Source organism: Panthera tigris, chromosome A3 (assembly GCF_018350195.1).
Source record: "Panthera tigris isolate Pti1 chromosome A3, P.tigris_Pti1_mat1.1, whole genome shotgun sequence".
NCBI lineage: Eukaryota > Metazoa > Chordata > Mammalia > Carnivora > Felidae > Panthera > Panthera tigris.
Window position 1 is genome coordinate 57,679,416 of NC_056662.1, and position 21,327 is coordinate 57,700,742.

Consider the following 21,327-nt stretch of genomic DNA (forward strand, 5'->3'; position numbering starts at 1 on the left):
GAAACTAATGTAACATCATGTGCCAATTATCTCAAATTTTAAAAATTAAGTTTATTTTATTTGGGGGAGGGAGTAACAGAGAGAGAGGGGGAGAGAGAGAGAGAGAGAGAGGGGGGGGGGGGGAGAGAGAGAGAATCCCAAGCAGGCTCTTCACTGTCAGCATGGAGCTGGACAAAGGGCTTGAACTCATGACGCAAGCCAAAATCAAGGGTTAGATGCTTTCCTGACTGAGTGACCCAGGCACCCCTAAAATAAAAAATAAAAAAAACCTTAAACTACTAAGCATTCAAAGAAGCAGGAGAATATAACCCGCAATGAGAAGAAAAATCAATCAAAACTAATCCAGAAATAACACCAATTATAGAATTAATAAACAAGGACAATAAAACATTATTTGAATGTACTCCACATGTTCAAGATGCTAAAGTATCTTGAAGTTTGATCTCAAACATGTTGAGTAGAGACATGAAAGAGATTTTTAAAGATCCAAATCATGTTTAATGAAATGAAAACCACCATATCTGAATTTTTTAAGCTTGTTTATGCATTTTGAGACAGAGAGAGAGAAAGAGAGAGAGAGAGAGAGAGAGAGAAAACAAGTGGGGGAGGGGCAGAGAGAGAGGGGGACAGAGGATCTGAAGCAGGCCCTGTGCTGACAGCAGGGAACCCGACATGGGACTTGAACCCACTAACTGTGAGATCATGACCTGGGCTGAAGTCAGATGCTTAACCGACCGAGCCACCCAGTCACCCCCATATCTGAATTTTTTTAATGAATGGGATTAATGACAGATTCGACACTGCAAAAGAAATTATTAATAAACTTCAAGACATGGGAATAGAAATTATCCAAAATAAAACAGGGAGAAAACAATTGGATTGAAATGAATAGAGCATTGATGAATTGTGGAACAACTTAAGGTATCCAAATATACATGTGACTGTAGAGTGTGGGGGGTGGGGAGGAAAGAGGTAGGGTGTGGTGATAGAAAAAAATATTTGAATAAATAATGGCCAAAAGTTTTCCAAATATGATGGAAACTATAAACCCACAGATTCAAGAAATGCAATAAACCCCTAGCACAAGAAGCCTAAAAAAGACTACACCAAGGCACATCATAATCAAATTGTTTAAAATCTGAGAGAGAACTTTAAAAGTTGCCAAAAGAACAAAGATACAAATGACAGCAGATTTCTTATCAAAAATGATACAAAGCAGAAGATCTTGGATGAATATCTTTAAAGCACTAAAAGAAACAACTGTCAGCTTACAATTTTTTAGGCCATGAAAATATCTTTTGAAAATGAAAGGGAAATGAAGCTGTTTTCAGACACATGAAAGCTGACAGAATTCATCACCAGCGGACCTACAGTACATGAAATGTTAAAGTGGGTCCTCCAGGCAACAGGAAAATTATACCAAATAAGAACCTGGGTCAATAGAGAGGAATGAAAAGCAACGGAAGTGATAATTCCATGGGAATATATATAAGATTTTTTTTATTATTTAAAATCTCTTTAAAATATCATTGTTTAGGGATGATTGGCCAGCAACCCTACCTGATAGCTCCTTCCTCCGAACCCATCTCCCTTGAGAATTGTTTACACAACTCATAATCATGAGTTCAAGCCCCACATTGGGCATGGAGCCTACTTAAAAAATAAAACAAAACTATTTGAACCAAAATAACAAAAATGTATTGTGGGGCTTGTAACATGAGGAAGAAAAATCTGTAATACTAATAGTACAAAAGCTGGGTGGAGAGAAATGGAAGTGCTATAAAGTTCTTATACTATACATGAAGTAGTATAACATCTCTTGAAATTAGGCTGTAGTAAGTTGAAGGCATGCTTAATAAATCCCTTAATGGCACAGATTGCAGTTGACATGATTGGGCGTCTGGCCAACAGTGCCAGTAGATTGATCTTCTTAAAGCTAGTTGTGTCACCCCTTTGCCTGTAAAAGATTAAATGGCTCTGATAATCTCCCCAATAAATTCTGAAGGCTTTAACCTATCTTTCCATTCTTGTCTGTCAAGATACCCCTTACATGCCCATTGAAGAAACAGACCTAGTCATCTGGGCCTCCTTGGGACACGTCTGGAAACGTGAGTAGACAATTAGGATGTGTGGGGTGGTGTTACACCGCAAATTTGCACCTGGTGAGTGGGTAGACCTGTAGCAAGTCTCAACAGTCATGTGGAAGGAGATCCAGGAAGGTAAAAACCATTTTCCAGATGGCAAAGAGCTTCTCATGTGTGGCAGAACCCTCACATTACCCTTGAACTAACTAACACCCATAGCTGCACACCTTCTTGGGTAAATAGAGGAATGGAGACCCATACCTGGAGTCATCTGTTTAGTTCCTGCTTTATAGAATGTCTCCTTCAATTTCCATATCTGTTTCCATTGGAAGAACTTTATAGACTCTGAGCTATTGAACGCCATTGTGAAAAATATTCCCACTTTTTCCCTTAGCAGAATGTCAGTGAGAAAATGAGCATTCCTTATTAGACATTGCAGTGGATTGAGGGAGGCTGCAAATCTTTGTCTCTCTGTCCTTTGAGAGGGGTGGTTTGTGTTCCTTCCGCTTGAATCTGGTGTGAATGCCTTACCCGTGAGAGGCAGGGAAAGTGATATGCCAGGTGCAGACCAACACCTCACAAATACCCAGCAGCTTCCAGTTTTATACCTTTGAGAGTTCGGAATTACTGTGTAAGAAATAGGCTACCCTGAAGGAGCAAACACGTGGGAAGACCATGCAGAGAGCCCCTTAGGCTACATGGAGAAGAGAGGCCTGGTCAACAGCTGTCCTCACCAAGATGCCCACAGTGTGAGGGAACCACATTGAACCCCATCGGCCCAAGTAAGCCCCCCCATGACTGCAGCCCCAGCTGACATCGTGTGAAGCAGAACTGCCTGACTGACCCCAGCCCGCCCACAAAATCATGGGAGGAAACAAAATGGTTGCTGTCTTACTGGATTTGGCAGGGGGTGTGATTGCACAGCAATGGATAATTAAGACAGCTGCGAAAATCTTAACATTTGAGCTTCTCTCAGAATTACCAAAACTAAACTCAAAAACTAAATGTCAAGTCTTATTGTGAAGCTAGAAACCATGTGCTGGTCATCACTGGTGACATAAAAAGAGGGTGGGGCTGGAAGTGGTACTAACCGGGTTGAGAACGGACTGAGCTACTTATGAGCTGTTTGACCTCGATAAGTCACTTGACCTTTGGCTCCTCCATTTTCTCAACACACAGTTAACATCAGTTTTAAGAAGTTCCGAAGAAGGCCAAATGCAACCATATGAAACGCAGCTTTTTACTGGGTGAGGTAGGATCGCATTTTGCCTCTTCTCTTCTCTTTGAGCTTAGAGATTGGTTGACCACACGCCATGACTTTCCAAAAGCGAGTACTGTTGTCTCCTGCCTTGGGAAGGCAAGAGGATGTGAGATCTCGGCTATTAAAAAGGCAGTATGTTGTCCATTTGACATCCAAGAAAAAGTCCTGAGGGTGGTTCTTACCTGCTCAAAGTTTTAAGGCATTTCAGAGGTTCTGCAAAATTTCTGAGTAAGTGGTGACAAGAACAGTGGAGGAGTCACACGGTGAACTTCTGAGAAATCCACCACACTTCACCTTTTCATCACTACCAGTCTGCACTAAGCTGTCAATCCCTGGGGGCGGAAAGTGCAAGGAAGGGAAGGAACTAAGAGCAGAGACTTTTTTTTTTCAGTGATTGAATCTTTGTTTCTGTTCCAGTTTGTGGAGCCCATGGCCCCTTCCTCCACCCCAACATTTTTTGCAGAATCATCCTGTTGCCTAATGGATTCTTTCAGTACTCAGTTGAGTTTTTGTTTATTGGTTTTCTTATTATCTCTCTCCCCGACCAGGATGCCAGCTACATGAAAAGAGAAACCTGTCTGCTATGCTCGCCATGTTTTAACCGTGGTCCCCGGCACAGCACTCTGAACACTCACGAGATACCTGTGCAATGAATGTCTTAGTGTGTCCACACTGTTACAACAAAATGCCGCAAACTGGGGGGCTTATGAACAACAGACATTTATCTCTCACTGTTCCAGAGGCTGAAAGGCTGAGGTCAGAGTGCCCACGGTCAGGTGAAGGCTCTCTTCTGGATTGCAGACTTCTCATTTCCTCACACAGCAGAAGCAGGGAGTTTTCTGGGGGTCTCCCAGGGGCACTAATCCCATTCATGAGGGCTGTACTCTCATGACTAATCATCTTTCAGAGGCCCCACCTGCTAATATAATCATCTTTGGGGGGGCGCCTGGGTGGCTCAGTCAGTTGGGCATCCGACTTCGGCCCAGGTCATGATCTCACGGTCCGTGAGTTCGAGCCCCGCGTCGGGCTCTGTGCTGACAGCTCAGAGCCTGGAGCCTGTTTCAGATTCTGTGTCTCCCTCTCTCTCTGACCTTCCCCCATTCATGCTCTGTCTCTCTCTGTCTCAAAAATGAATAAACGTTAAAAAAAATTTTTTTTAAATCATCCTTGGGAGTCAGGATTTGAGCATATGAATTTTTGGAAGACACAAACATTCAGGCCATAGCAATGAAGAAATACATAGTCTCTCACACTCTGGCCCCATATCTACCTCTTACTGAGTTTTCTAAGTGGTTAATCCTCTCACACACCCTTTTTTTAAGTTATTTATTTATTTATTTATTTATTTATTTATTTATTTACTTATTTACTTATTTATTTAGAGAGGCAGTGAGAAAGCAAAAGTGAGCATGAGCAGGGAAGGGGTAGAGAAAGAGAATCTCAAGCAGACTCCACACTGTCAGCCCAGAGACTGATGTGGGCTCAGACCCACAAACTGTGACACCATGACCCAAGCTGAAATCAAGAGTCGGTCATTCAATGGACTGAGCCACCCAGGTGCCCCAATCCTCACACACTCTTAAGTTTGAGAACCACCAGACCTAATGCCTGGATCAAACAAGAATGTTTAGGAAAAAACAAGGAGACTGAGAAGGTTTTATGATATTCCAGACCCAAGAAGAAAAAAGGAAATTTTATGCCTACTGGCCCAGGGCTGTTTCCAAACAGACCAACCAGCCCATTTTACTTAGTACAAGCTCAAAACTGGTCAGGAAGGGTACTCCCTCAGTCCCTGCACTGTGAGAACATCCTCCTGAAAGCTCTTTGACACTATTTCTAGGCACATCCAGGGCTATATGACAAACCCTGATCTTGTCCTAACATGTGAGTGCGTGTGTGGCTCTGAGGCTAACCTATTGGATGGCAGAGCCGGCCAGGAGACTGAAGACCGGCTTGTCTGAGGGAGGCGGGCAGTACAGAGGGCCTGGCTTGAGGGCCAGACAGAAAAAGATTCAAACCCAACTTCTAATCGCACTCTTTACAACAAGCATATTTTAGAGAGATGAGAGATTGAAATTAAAAAAGAAAGGAGAGGGGCACCTGGGTGGCTCAGCTCATTAAGTGTCTGACTCTTGATTTTGGCCCAGGTCATTATCTCATGGTTCGTGAGTTCAAGCCCCGCCTTGGGCTCTGTGCTGACAGCAAGGGGCCTGCTTGGAATTGTTTCTCTCCCTCTCTCTCTGCCTCTCTCTTTCTCTCAAAAAAATAAATAAACTAAAAAAATAAAAATAAGCAAGATATAAAAAATAAAGGAGAAAATATAGGAGAATTTCTTATAATCCTCAACAGAGGAAGGACTTTTCAGCATGGCCTAAAACTCAGAGGCTATGAAGGAAAATGACAGGTAATTTCAGCCACGTAAAAGAGAAATACTTTCATATAGAAAAGACAGTGTTGGGAAAACACTAGGTTTGCCAAACAAATGAAAACTTAGGGAAAATGTTGGCAACGTGTGTTACCAACAAAGGGTTAATGCTTGTGAGAACAATTCCCACAAATTCAAGACAAAACTGGGCAAAGCAGATTCATAAACAATCTGCAGAAGGAAATAAGCAGCCCATAGACATGAAAAATATGTTTGAGATTACTAAAAATGAAAGAAATGTAAATTAACATAGCCGGAAAACAACTTGTTTTGGCAAACACTAAAAGATTTCTAAGACCCAAGAGAGTGAGATAAAAGGAACCAGGCACAGCTATCATGATCATAAATTGTTAAAACCTTTTTTGGAGGATGAAGCGTCACCATCACGCAAAAATTTGAAGTTGCATTCTGCTTCACCCAGCCATTTTATTTCTAGAAGTTTATCTAAACTGATTGTGGCACAAGTAAACAGCTCTATGTGTATACTACAAAGCTATTGCTTTTTAACAGCATTTGCAACTCCGAAAACTTTGGACTGATGCTACGAGTCTGTTGTGGGGAAGGCATGGCCCAAATGGTTCCATGGAAGAAGAGTCTCGGCCAGTCATTGGCCATTGGCCATTGGCCAGGGGACACATGCATTGAGGAGTCCAACTGGGGTAAATCACAAAACTCGTTGCCTGGCATGTAAGGCAACAGCTTCTCTCTCTCCCTCATAACCCTGATGTGAGACTGTAAAGCTGGGTGCTGCTACAACAGTCATTTCCCACCAGGAGGGGAAGCAAGCTTCCAGAAAACACAACTTGCAGAGGAGGGCACATCAGAGGAAATGCCAAAGATAACAAGATAACCAGTGAAGCTGGAACCACTGGATTAACATCTGGAAGCTACTTTTTCCATGAACTTCAATTACATAGGCCAAGAAATCTCTTCACTGTCTACGCCAGTTTGAGTCACTTTCCGATACTTTCTGAAAACCTCACGACATAGCTATCGGTAGGGAAGTAGTTGAGTAAATCATGGCACAGGGGCCTCTGGGTGGCTCAGTCGGTTAAGGGTCCAGCTCTTGATCTCACCTCAGGTTGTGATCTCATGGCGGTAGGATTGAGCCCTGCATCTGGCTCTGTGCTGATAGTGCAGATCCTGCTTGGGATTCTCTCTCCTCCTCTCTCTCTGCCCCTCCCCTGCGCACACACACGCTCTCTCTCCCTCAAAATAAATCAATAAATAATTTTAAATAAATAAATAAATAAATAAATAAATAAATAAAGGCACTGCCATATAATAAAATACTGTGCTCAGGATAAGAAGCATAGGGAGCTGTATCACCACTGTTGTGCACAGACTTCCATTAATAAGGAAAATGCTGGGTCACCCGGGTGGCTCAGTCGGTTAAGCCCCCGACTTCGGCTCAGGTCATTATCTCATAGTTCCTGAGTTCGAGCCCCGCATTGGGCTCTGTGCTGACAGCTCAGATCCTGGAGCCTGCTTACGATTCTGTGTCTCCCTCTCTCTCTGCCCCTCCCCCATTCATGCTCTGTCTCTCTCTGTCTCAAAAATAAATAAACATTAAAAAAAAAAGAATAATGTTAAAAAAATAAAAATAAAAAAATAAGGAAAATGCTAGGGAATCATATGCATGGTATCACCCATTTAGTTAAAAAGATAATCTGTAGAGAGATAGATTAGAATCGTAAGGGTATCATATGCATGGTATCACCCATGTAGTTAAAAAAATAAATTAATCTATATAGAGAGTGATAGATTAGAATCATAAAGGAAGAGAAAGCTTTTATTTCTACCTATATAAACTGTTTTTTTAAGGCTTTAGCAATAAATACCTGTTACTTTAATGTGTGTATATATGTCTGAACATATATTTCAGCTTTAGAGCTCTGAAGTGTTCTGGATACCATCATTTAAAAAGTTAAGGTGTAACAGATGCTAAGGGCATAGTCTCCACATATCTTAGTTTTCACATAAGATCAATTTGCATAACCTTATGCTTATTTAGCTTTTGATCACTCTCTCCAGTTCCTTGTCTGCCTTGAAATAGAACATGTGTCTTGATCTCCAGAAGTAATAAAAATAAATAGAAATCCCCTCACAGAGCCTGGCACAAAATGTCCAATCTTGTTACTTCATTTTTCTTGGAGTAAAGGGAGCCCTTCCTGAAATTTATTTTTGCTTGGAGTTCAATGAAACTCCAGTGAGCTCTGACATTATATGGCTTCAAACACCCTAGAGCAGCAATAGCTCCCTGAGCCCAGCTCAGGAGCTGTGCTGGGGCTCCTGACCCCGGAAATAACACGGTTACAAACACAGCCCCAGGGAAACAGGAGGGGCCCTTTAAGGAAATCTTGGACTCATTCACCCAACCAGCTGTAAAGGAGCCTCGGAAAAATCATTTGGCTGCTCCGCTCATTTTTCAGAGGATTAGTCAAGACAAATCCCTTGGAATTTTCCTTAACTGGATGTCACCTCCTGTTTTCAATATGAAAAAAATAAAAGTGAAGAGCTGCCAATGAGTGGAGTCTTGGGCCACATCCCCGGGATTACTCCAGGCCAAGTTTTCCTTCTTCAGGGGTGGGAGAACTGAGAAGCAGGTCAGTCAGGGCTTCAGTGTCCCCAGAAACCAACAGCCTGGGGCTCTGAGCGGGCTTCAAGGCCTCTTTCCATCCCAGCTCACACCTCTGTTTCATTTTACAATGATGAATGTTACACACACACACACACACACACACACACACACACACACACACACTTTGATCTTTTTTAAGTTTATTTATTTATTTTGAGAGAGAGACAGTGTGAGTTGGTGAGGGGGAGGGGGGACAGAGAGAGAGGGAGACAGAGGATCCCAAGCAGGCTCTGCTCTGCACTGTCCTTGCAAAGCATGACACAGGGCTCGAACTCAAGAACTGTGAGGTCACGACCTGAGCCAAAATCAAGAGTCAGACACTTAACCCACTGAGCCACCCAGGAGCCCCAACTTTGATGTTTTTGAAGGGCCTTCAATAAAGCTTTAAATTGTTGTCAGTTATTATTGGTTTTCAGGGTAGCAGCTCTTCTAAATGAAACGCTGAACAAGGCTTGGCTTTGAAGCTGTCTTACCCAGATGTATGCACATCTATGTATGCGTAGGTAATTTCAGAAATATTCCCATGCATATCATGTGTGCTACAGAGACTCAGGGAAGACATCCAAGTCCATGAATTTTCACACAAGGGGGCAATGTTCTATTGGGTTTTTTGAAATGTTTATGAAGTACGAAAGAAACAAAATGTCATGGTGCTCACGTCTGGCACACAGGAGCACTCAACAAATATTTGTGGGATGACCGAATGACTTTGCTCTGGGACTCACGCAGATGACTTGGGCCCTGGTTTCCTCTCTACCAATAGAGACAATCACACCCACTCTGTGGGATGGTGGTCAAGGCTGAGGTGAAATGCTTTGTCAAGGAAAGGCATGCTGTGAATATAAGACACTGGGAATGGAGGGGTAGCCAACCTTGGTGTCCCGCTCTGCCTACTGGAAACCAGCAGATGATCTGAGGTGAACTTTCCAAGGAACTGCACAACCACCCTCCACTCTTATCTCCCCTAGAAGCACATCTCCCCTGTAGTCAGGCTGCCTTATCAGTGTCCCCACATGGCAGGCTCAGCCAGCTTTGTGCTTGTGTTCATGCTGGGATCCTTCGCCGAAATGAGTTTCCTGGCCCTCTGCCTGCTTAGCAGAGTTTACCCTCCCTTTAAAGTCCAATCTTCAGTTCATCTTTCCAAGAAGCCTTCAAACCATCTCTCTCTCCTGTCCTCACCTGTGCCCGCCACCCTCCCTGTGAGCAGGCAACTTTCCCTGGTTGCCACCCTAACAGAAGGCAGGTGCCAATGTAGCCACCAGGTTGATTGTCAAAGTGCGCATCCTAGAAGCCTTGACTTTTAAGTCTGGCCCTGGAGTGAGAACAGAGTTTTGTTTTTATTTTTGCTTTTATTTGTTGTAATTCGAGAAACATATCCTAATAAATCAAAAGCCCAAAGCCTAGAAGCCCGGGGCATTGAGTTTATGTCATAAACCAGACAGGGAGTACACATCTGAACCAGCACATAACACAAGAAGTATGAGGACATATGACTGGGTTTGGGACTTCAGTGGAAATGGCATGGGAGGGATGCCAGGAGGAATCTGCATCTTGATGCCCAGACAAATCTCGCGTTGAAGCCCTACCTCCAACATGGAGCCTGTGGATGGGGAGCAAGGGGGCTGGGGTAAAGGAGGCCTGAGGGAAGCCTCAGAGTTCCAGTAGCTTCAGTGGGCTCGGATAAGTTCCTTGGCTACCCACCCTTCCCCACAAAGCACCTGCCTCATGAGACCAGGGACAAAGCAGGACACCCAATGACCAGGTCGACGGGCATCACAGGCCAGCATCCACTGTGGGCAGCACTGGGACAACAGGGGAGAAGAGGCAGGTGGAGAATCTTGAACTGGTCTAAATACTTGAGGAAACATGTGAGACTGAGAGGGCCTGAGTTCTCTCCAATTAGAAAGACTGGATTTTTCCAACATCTGCACAAGTAGGGATTCATGAACTAAGATCAGTTACAGAGAAAGAAAGTTCCATTTGGGTGTAATGTCACCCTCCTATCCAGCAGCTACCCACATCCCCTGGGTGACCAGCCATCCCAGTTTGCTGGACTGACCCAGAATTAACACTGAAAGTCCCTTGGCCCAAGAACTTCTTCAGTCCCAGGCAAGCTGGGACAGCTGGTCACCCTGCCTGGTGCTAATGTAGCCTCTTCTCAGGATGTCCCAGCTTGAATGAGAAGCAGAGACTCTGTCGATATTCAGAATATGTTCACTGGACCAGCAAAGGTGACTGTAGCTATCCTTACACTGAAGTCTGATGGGGGTTGGAGTGGGGGGGGGGCGTGGAAACTACTGTTAAACAAATAATTAAAATACGGTGTGATAAGGGGAAACACAAAATAGCACAATGAGCTAGAACTGCACATCATGGCTAAAATCGAAGATTGACAACTGGAACCTCATACGCGCTCATGGGAACATACGGGAAGCAACCGCTTTGGGAAAAGTGATACTTTTTTTACAAAACTATAAACTATAAAATTATAAACTACCCTTTAAACCAACGAGTCTAATCTTAGATATTTTCTCAAGAGAAATAAAGCCATGTGCCCACCAAGGACCTGTACTTTATAGCAGCCTTAGTCACAACAGGCAAAAACTGGGGAAAGCTCAGGTGTGGGAAAGCTGGTAAACAAAGTAGGGCATATTTGTACAATGGAAAAGTGCTCTTGAAAAAGGAGGGACCTACACACACGTGGATGGATCCCCACAACCTTATGCTGAGTGTATATGACACGCCAGGAGAAACAAAGCTAATCAGAAATCATAGAAATCAGATCAGTGGTTTTACAGGGCTGGGGTGGGCAGTGGTGGCCAGGCAGGGGCACAGTGGAAACTCTCCACATGTTGGAAATCCTATATCTTGCCTGTGGTGGTTGTTACATGGGTTTTTATATTCGTCGGAGCTTATCAAACTGCACGCTTAAAATGGATGCATTTTCCTGTTTGTAGATTATACCTTAAACGAGTTGATTTTTACAAAATCAGAATGAGAAAATAGAACACGATGCCATAAAACACTGTAACAAGCATGCACACCAAGGGGGTGAAAGGAGCCTTGGCCACTGGGCTGGGCCAGAAAAGTCAAGGAACCGTGCCGACCGGGGAAAGAGGAGGAAGCACACTCCTGCAGAGACCATCCATACGTGCAAGGAAGCACAGGAAGAATGGTGGGCTGCAGAATGGCACAGAAGGGGTTGGGAGGAGCCCACTGTGAGAAAAACGAGATCTGAAAGGTAGGTCCGGAAGAGTTTGGGAAAAGTCTCACGGGCGCTGCCTCTAGACTAATGTTGCTCAATCATGATGTGCTGATTCACGGAAAGAGCAGCTGGGTAGTGTTACTGTGGCATACAAGTGGCATGTTACTAATCGGGACTCAGTCAAGGAGATCCCTGCAATGTCTCGTTCCTCATGGGCAGGCTGCTATGTTTTCTTAAGGGAGAGAGAGAGAGGGCACTCCCTCTGAGTGGGACCTTCCCTGTGCTGCAGGGTAATGCACAGTCAGGGGCCACTGCTGTTGGCAATGGCTGGGAAGAGATCCATGCTTCAGAAAGATGCTCCGGCCACAGAGTCAGGAGAGGACTGGAGTGAGGTGAAACTAGAAGCAGGGAGACCAGTTAGTAGGCTGGGACGATGGTCCCCCAACCCCAAGGCATGATGGGGTTTGGGTTAAGGCAGTGGAGGCATAGGGAAAAACACACATGTATGTTTTGGCAGCAGATGCAGCAGCATTTTGTAAGATTAAGAGCACTAGGAAGTTGGGTAAACCATGAAGTGCTGACTTGGTGAGTAGCCAGGCCATCCATCACTCGGGACAAGATGGAGAAGAGGGAGGGCGGTCCAGGAGCCAGTGGTCTTGCGTCCTGTGACACTACTGACAGTAGCCCGTGTTCACGATCTCTGCTCTTAACTGAAGTCAGGACAAAACTGTCCTTGGGGCTCTCTGCAGGACATATTTGCTCCCTATCAGGCAGGCTTCCTGGAAGCATAACCCCCAGTGTACCCCATGACCCACTTCAGACCAGGGACGAGAGCACCAGTCCGGGTGAGAGAGGTGCCCACAGGCTCTCACGGTCCAATACTCACATCGCTCCGCAAACATGCGTGGCCCTAATTACTCCATTCACTCTGTGCTGTGCAGACCTAGCCTAATGCCCCTTCAGAAGTTCAATACGAAGTCCCACCCTCAGTGACAGGCAATGGGTCCTAACAATTAGAAACAAGCTACTCTGTAGGATAGGACACCGTAGGGTTCTTGCTTCCGGGTGTGTATCAATAAAACCTGGCACGCTGGGGAGTTATGTAATCAGATTCTCCCAGGGCAGAGTTTTCTGGAAGCAAGTTCAGAGTCCAAACAGTCTTGCCCCTGTCTCTATATCATTACTCACCAAACTTCCTTGTGGAGATGGAAAGAACAGGCACAAAATTCTGAGGTACAGATCACGTATGATTTTTCGCAATAAAACTAGGCAGGAGCAGAAACCCACAATTCAAAATCACAGTCCAGAGAAGTCTAAGGCGAGAGTATTGTTTTTAGTTGGGGAACGGATGCCCACCCGTGCATCCGGTAAACAATTCCCAAGGGACATGGGTTCGGAGGAAGGAGCTACCAGGTAGGGTTGCTTCCCTAAGCCCTGAAACCTAGCATGGCGGTAAGTCTGTCACACAAGATCAGAGTGTGCCATGACTCAGAATTTACTTGGTTTCTCAGAAAGAAGGAGCTCTTTGCCCCCTTGACTCAGCCTTCCCTTCTGGGAGCAGTCCTCCGCCTCAGATGCACTGAGCTCCTTACCCCACTGTCCTCGCAGTCCCTCCTCTGGCCCTGCCCACCTGACCCGGAGCCCCCGTCCCTGCTCTGTGTGTGCACGCGCACGTGCCACAGGACCACCACCCTGGCCGGATACCCATGAGGGACAAGGGGCAGCCGCCCCTCTCGGGGGCCCTAACTCTCCCTCTGAGATGTTTGTGTTTCCTGCCACCTTTCCCTGTGGCGGGATCAGAAGCAGCTGGAGGCAGCAGGTGTGGACTCCCAGCACCCCCAGGGTCTGCCGCCCCTGCTGTGGACAGCAGCGGGCCTGGGATTTGGGCTGTGACCAGAGAAGGAAAGGACACTTCAAGACTCTTCTGGGCTATCAGTTTTATCTGTCGAAAAATAATAGCTGGGCTTATACTGTCAGGAAGAGGAGAGGAAATAACATTTCTTAGGTATTCAGGGCTTAGTTACTTATCAGCCAATTCTTTTTTAAAACGTGATTACTGGTTTCCTGGACCAGACAAGCTTTGGAGCCGAGCTTCTCCCGGCAGTGGGAGGGATAGAATCAGGAAGCCATGTGCGAGTGACAAGACCTCAGGCCCAGGCTGAAGCTGCCACTTCCTGGGGACCTTGGGCAAATAGTCTAGCCTTTCTGTGCCTCAGTTTCCCTATCGGTAAAAGAGGAATGATGGATAGTGATGGAAACTAAGGCACAGGGTTCCTGTGGGTACCACTCGCTCGCTTGTGTATGGATGAGCACCTATTGTGTTCGGTCACAGTTCTAGAGGATTGTTCTGTATCAGGGAATAAAACAGACAGAGATTCCAGTCCCTACAGAGAAGGAAGGGGGCGGGAAATAGAGTGGTTGGTGGGGTGGGGCAGGGACTTGGGAGAGGCAAACAGGTACCCAAGGCCCAAAACTGATGGTGGCATTGCACACGGCCGGCACTTGCAAGGCCTTGACAGTGAGTGCCTCCTTCAGGGGTGCTCCCTGGGTGCCTGCAACTAGGTCAGGTGCAGGGAAGGGTTGATCAAGGCAAGCAAAGTACCTCATAAAGCCCTTAATAACTATTAGCTGCTCTTAAGAGAAGCAGAAAAGCTCTGAAATAAAAACATAAATTCTCTGGGGTGCCTGGGTGGCTCAGTCAGTTGAGCATCCAACTTTTGGTTTTAGCTCAGGTCATGATCTCATGGTTTGCGAGTTGGAGCCCTGTGTGGGGCCCTGCGCTGGCAGCACAGAGCCTGCTTGGGATCCTCTCTCTCCCTCTCTCTCACTGCCTCTCTCTGTCTCTCTCTCTCAAAATAAATAAATAAACTTTAAAAATACATATAAATTCTCAAACGTTTCAATAGGAGCAAGCTATTTAGTGTTGGAGCAAATAGCTGGACACATCTCAAAGCGTGGGTCCCCAGCTCCGGCTGCATCTGAGAGAGGCCAGGGGGGAAGCAGGCATAGATGCAAACATATCCAAACAAAAGCATTAATGCTGGAGCACAAGCAACCCCCGAGATTTTGATTCCATTGATCTGGGGCGGGGCCCCAGCGTCATGCTTGAAAAACTCGCCCAGGGGACTCTAGTGCAGGATCAGGGTTGAGAACTACTCCCCAGGATGAGGTGACGTTTGAAATCATAACAGCAATCACCCCATGGGAGCACACTATGTGCCGATCACTTTGCCAAAGGCTTTACGAGAATTATCTCATTCCACCCTGCCTCACCTGGTTCTACCGGGTCAGTCGTAGTATCATCCCCATTTCACAGAGAAGGAAACAGAAACTTCAAGATTTTATGTAACTCTCTCAAAGTCAGGCAATTCACCACCTTCTGCTGCCTCTCTGCCACAGCCCAGACAATAACTCATGCTTTTAATGGGTCTACTAAGTTTTCAGGGAACGATCAAATGTGCACCATGAGTTCTGCTTAAGAACACAAGACACCGTGTAATTTATTTTTACAAAGATAGACATGCAAAATAGTTACAAATTTCCAAAACTGGGTGTTCAGAGCAGTGAGCTCTGATTCCTGGAAAATGCATTTAAGAGCACATTCCTGGATGATGCCCAGTAAGTGAGATGTGCTTGCTCCGGAAGGATGAGTCAGGGTAGACAAGAGGCAGGGGGCTTGTCAAGTCTGACGCACCAGAGATTGAGCAGGGCGCTGCTTTAGAAACAGTGGTCTCCTCCCTGAACCACAAGGTGATGTTTAAGAGGAAACCTAAGTTTCCGGAGGGGAGTTAGCCAAGTCACAGAGGAACCCCCGAATCTGGGAAGCCACACAGGAAAGAAAATGTTGAACGGAAAGGAGGCTCTGGCCACAGTGTCCTGATGCAGGACCATGATAATTAAAAAGAAGCATTGGCAGCCACCCCAGAGCAGGGCTCCTGAGGAGAGGCAGAAGACAGCTCCCCTGCAGTTCTGGGGCGAGAGTGGTCCCTAGAGATCTGAAGCTGGGGTGCCAACACGCTGTCAGCATGGCAGAGGATCAGTTCCATGGTTCACTCTCTTCTCCTGCCAAACCATCACCGCAGAGTCCCCGTCTGCCACTTACTAGCTGTGTGACCTTTGGCAAGTTACTTAACCTTTCTGAGCCTCAATAAGCGATAGCTAATACTACCGCTTCCTGTTATTAAAAGTGGATGAGTTTTTATAGGATTGTGTCATGCGCAGCCAATCACCAGATAGCACTGTGTTGGGCAAACTTTTCCTATTAAATACCAGATGGTAAGTATTTTAGACGTTGTGGGCCAGGAAGCAAATATATATTTGCTCCGGAAGGCAGGCACGTGTTTGGGCCCAGGTGCATCTGTTGGAGACAGTCTCGGGAAGAAGAGCAACCTGTGCGTCAGATCAGCGCGGTGGGGGAGTTGAAGGAGACTGAGACCCTTCTGAGACCCCACACCCTCTCCTCCTGCACTCAGGCAGCCCCCTAGAAGAGAGGTCACTGAGGCTCCAGCTCCCAGACTGGGCAGTGCCCAACCACATTGGGAGCAGAGTGGGGAACAGGGTAGGGGAGGACACATCACCTTGGCTTCACAGTGCTCACCAGTTACCCCCAGAGCCATACTAATACAGGTGATAGGTGGCCCTTGGCCTGAGGGCCGCAGTTTGCCGACCCCTGACGCAGCAGGAGAAGCCTAAATGTAACCCAGTTGTGAGTTGTGGGGTGTGATCAGTGAGCACACCCTCACCGTCATTCTCCAGAGCAGGACCCCATTAATGGGTTATGAAAATACTTTAGTGGATCACTCCTGGCATTTTTTTTTTAATACAAGAAAGAGAATGGAATATATCCAGGTTTTCAGTGGCATCCCTCTATATGGACGTATGTTCTGGGTGCAATGTCAAATGTGTCTCTTACTGAGGATTGGACTCTCGGCATACTTTTTGGCTTCTGTATCCCTCAAGAAGGGAAGTTCTCCCATCTATTCATCAAATATGCATGGAACGCTATGATAAGTTCTTTGAGGAAAGGGGTCAAGTCATAATCTTCTGATTACCCTGACACCTACCATCTTAGCTGGTGGGGAGAAAGTGATGGGAGGAAAGGGAATCTGCTGGCATGTGCAGCCAATGCATATTCCTGGAAGGACCCTGGCGAGGGGCAGATCTTTGCTGGTAACCCCCCCACCATGGGCCTTACGGGCTTTTACAAGCAGAACTTCTTACAGAGACTCCTCTGTGTTCAGAGGAACCCTAGGGTTCCTTGATGTGCTTTGGAGGCACACAGGCTCTTGCCTTCCCTCCCTGACTTCAGCCAGAGTAGCATCGCATTTTCCTTCCATGTTTTGAGATGTCCTGTACATTTTCTTCTGACCCCAGGGCTCCAGTTCCCGAACATTAAACACCAAGCTGCTCATAGATGCACGTTTATGTATACACGAAGCCAAGAACCCCCTCCCACCAACCTTCCAGTAATTGCTCTTGACCCACAGGGGAGGGAAGGCCTTGCCCTCATAAGCAAACAAACTTCAAAGAGCTGTTTGAGAAGGGAAACAGGTCATGTGTACTTGAAAAAAGGTCAAAGGACATTTGATAACAGGGGGAGTGATTATTTTTTCTGGAGTACACAAGGGAACGTGGCATAGAAGATCTGTGGAGAGGTTATGAGGCCTGTGCAAGCAAGGAAAACTGCAACTCCTTTTGGTCAGGTGAGTTTATGGTGGGGGGATGGGGGGAGTCTGGTTTCCTAAGCAGGATATGAAAATAAGTTACCCCAAATTTACAACTGAAGCTGTGTGCAACTCTGTCTGAGGTTGGGAGACGCAGAGAAGGAGTCAGGGTTCCAGCGGGGCCCCAGCCAGCATGTGACATTGGACAAGAGGGTCAGGTGACACCTCGGCCTCTCCACCTACAAACCCAGTGTAAGCTCATCTGTCTGTCTCTCAAAGTGAAGCAGTGCATGTGGGATCATTTGAAGCCTTTCGATAGCTAAGGTATCATGTTATTCATTTTCTCCCAGTCATTTGTTTCTGGGTCTGGAAGGAAAACCTCACAAAAAAAGGGGAATTTTGATTAATACCAATTCACTGAGTTCTCCGCATAGCCCTGAGAAAGTGGTAACTCATTTCAGTTCTCAAGGGGCTTTCCTAGAAAGGGAGGTGTCCCTGGTGATTCCACACCCTCATTTCTGAAGAGGAAAAAGAATCACTTTCCACCACAGCCGCTGTATCGGACAAACCATTCATCTGAACAGTATGATGCCCAACAGAAGTTAAATGATGCAAATGACCACCACGTTTCATAGGAACACACCAGCCCTTGATTTGGGCCAATAAGAGACACACTGTAAGGCTTTGTGAGTCTTCAAGAATCAAGTCCAAGCTTTTCATTTTGACCTAACTTTCTACTTTGGGCTCTGGATGCAATTCACCATAGGGACTAAAAATCTCAGGAAGGGAGAAAGCTCTCCAGATATCCTTAGAGGAGGAGAAAGTGGGGACCAGATTCAGGGCCTGCCTGAGTTTATGACCAGCCAAACATCTTATTGACCCCACATGTGTCTATACCCACCTGTAATCGTAGCACAATGCTACAGTCCCAGGGAAACAAGTACATGATGGAAAGCAATCACCAAACAATGTACCTACATGACAGGCTTCGGAAACAAACCAGAATATTCTTCTCACTATGTTAAGAAATAAGGAAACTGATACAAAGAAGAACACTTTATGAGCTGTGGAAAGAATGAGGACATGTGACTCAGGCCTGATCAATCAGATTGTATCATGCTCATGACCACAGTGACTAGCCCAGAGAGGATCATAGGACATAGCTGAACAGAAATATCATAGAAAATGATCTTTTCTCATGTGAATTGCTGTGCAAATATAACGTACACCTTGAGCTACCCGTGGCTGATATGCCTACATGCAGGGAACACATTCAAGAGACAAAGATAAGGCATCGTGATGGCCCCTGGATTCAGCCATGCCTGATGCTGTTCTGTTCCTGGGTTTTACTTAACTTCACTGTCTTTTGAACCAATAGACTCTCTCTCTCTTCTCTTCCTCTCTCCCCCTCCCTCTCTCATATGCTACTTTGAGATAAGTTGTCACTTGCAAATAAAACAGACAAACAAACAAACAAACTACTAATAGACCTTTCTCAAGAGAAGTTTGGGGCATTTCCAGAGGCATTGGGCATACTTGTATCGCTACCCAATAAAAGCTGTTCATATAAAAAAAAATTACTAATAAAAGAACTTAGTTATGAGTGAGATTATATGTAAAAGCTTTATATTTTTATTCATGTGTATATTTTGACTATGATTCAAAAAGAAAACAAAAATGACCTAAGTGAAAAACATGTAACTTAGAAATCTTGAAATATTATCTTTATAAACATGTCAGTGAGAGAAGTTGCCGGCTCATTCAATACAAATGCAAAGTTAATCCTTGGTCAAAAGTAGTCAAACAGGGGCTTTCCAAATTGGGATGTATAATAGGATTTTGCTGCTCTGAATGCCATCCAAAGGAAACATTTCCAAAACACAGAATGCTCAGTGGACCCACTCAACCGTTCAATTCAAGAAGAGAAAAATGTTTATTGCTGTTAAGCTATAAAAACACGTCCAAGAAACTAAAATCAAATGTTTTCTGGAAAATCAATTTGCTACTTTGCACTCACTAAGATGTTTTAATAATAAAACACCTGTGAAACCATGGCTCTGAATTCTAGTCTACTGTTGCCGGTGGGCCGGGATTCTTCTGTCACCCTCGTTCACTATGGAGTCCTTGAGATCTGTCACCATCACAAGCATGAACGATGCCACGAGGCAGACGCTGCCACAGGCACCGTCCAGACTCTGACCCAGCGAGAGACATATTCTGCTAGAGAAACCCCAGAGGGCAAACGTAATCATTCTTGCCCAAGGTCAGAGAACTATTCAAGGGAGAAGCTGGAATGAGAGACCCCAGTGGGGTGTCCCCAGCCCCATTCGCCACGGGTCTCATTTAGAAATGATGAAGAAAATCCACTTGGTAAGTGTATCAGCCCCGAATCATTGCCATCCTCACCTTTGCATGTCAGAATAGAGCCAAGGCCACGTGATCATCCTCCCGGTGCTGTGACACTTGGGCCACTGGGATGACCCATGACCCATGACAAGAGTCTGCAGATCCTATTGCTCCGTGACTGTAAGTCAAGGAATGTTCTGCAAGGATCTTGTGGGTCACTAAGGGATGCTTATTTTACAGAGGGGAAAATTGAGACCCAGAGAGGGGAAGTGATTGTTCAAGGTCACACAGCCACACCTGGTCACAAAGCTCAGACCCAAACCCAGATCTCACTCACCTTGCCAGAGCACTCTGCCTCTTGAACTTTTCTACCTTCCCACATGCTTGCCTTCCACCTGGTGCCCAATGGCAGGACCTCCCGTTCATGATTAATCCTGCAGGGTGATAGATGTGCAGACTCGCAGGGGATCTGCCTGACCCCAGCTCCCCCAGACTCTGGAGACATTTGCTGTACCTGTAAAATAGGGATATTTTTTCATTTTTTACATTTACATCTACATAAATACATATAGGGAAAGGCAAAAGAGATCATATCCCATAAAATGGTAGCCCAAACTCTGTCCCTCTCTCCACCCCCATCCCTGATCGAGCTTTTAGCATTGCTCACATCCCTGTCTGTGACTCATACTGAAGATGTGGTGTCCTTTGCCCAGTGCAACTGCCCCGAAGTACCTCCAGAAGTGGGAGGTGGTGATAGCTCACAGCAGCTAAGCCCAAACCAGCCAAATTGATAGAATTCCCTTCAGGTGGTGCTCTGCCTGAATCAGCTGCAGTCTCTCAAATGATTCCAAGCTGAGAACAATCGAGAAGCAAACCAGAAAGAAAAGCAGCGATTACATCATGGCTTTGGGTACAAAGTTACCGAGGTTGGGCTTGTCGAATCCAAGTGGCAAAAAGGGACTCATCACCGCAGGACCAGAAGGCAAGCGCCCTGCAAAATGGCTGTCCTCTGGAGTACTGGGAGAAAGAACAACTGAAGTCTCCGATGGCCAGGGGTCAGGGGGTGTGAGGCAGGGGGAAAGGAGACGAACCGTCCTGAAGTGGTTTGGGGCCGCACGTAGGCTTCATGCGCACAAGAGTAGGGGAATGATTCCTCACCTCGCTGTCCAGATTAACAGAAGACTCTCACCGAGCCCCTAAGTCAAGCCGGCTGCTTGTCTATGACTGAGCGTTGACACCGAGTGTGTGAGGCGGTCAGAGGACATGATCCCATGAAGAGTGTTTGCCTGGATGCCTGATCAGAGTGGGCAGCCAAAAAATGTCAGGTCTGTCTGTGCCCATCATATGTGGCTGGGTAGCCAACTGCCTGTTAGGTTGACAGCAGGTTCTCTGATCTGAAAGCCTGAAAGGGTTACGGGGAGCCGTGTGCTGTCAAAGGCCAGATGCACGGAGCCTCCCAGTAGCAGGGAAACCTGTGGCCTGTGCTGATCATGCAATCATTTCCCCTTCCCCATGCACCTACGGTGAACATGGAATTAAATGTATGAATTGAGTAGTTCATTTGTTTTCCCCCTTGAAAGAGCCCTCTTTGGGTAATTAGATACTTAAAAAACTGTTCTGGGTCGTGGCATAAAGACGGTCTTGCGTGCTGGCAGGGAGGGCCTAGAAAACCCTCCTTCCGTTGGCAGACGGGGAGCAAGGT

General features: G+C 46.0%; 1 protein-coding gene across 1 annotated transcript in view; it reads right to left on the minus strand.

Moving 5' to 3' along the window:
• The window catches only part of IL1R1 (interleukin 1 receptor type 1), a 129,050-nt gene extending 108,047 nt beyond the window's left edge, over positions 1-21,003 (minus strand). Inside the window, exons 1-2 of the mRNA XM_042981090.1 lie at positions 20,358-21,003; positions 19,963-20,139 (exon numbers count right to left, since the gene is read on the minus strand). The gene's annotated coding sequence lies outside the window, so the exon portion shown is untranslated. The remainder of the gene's footprint in view (positions 1-19,962; positions 20,140-20,357) is intronic.
• Between the last annotated feature and the right edge of the window lie 324 nt (positions 21,004-21,327).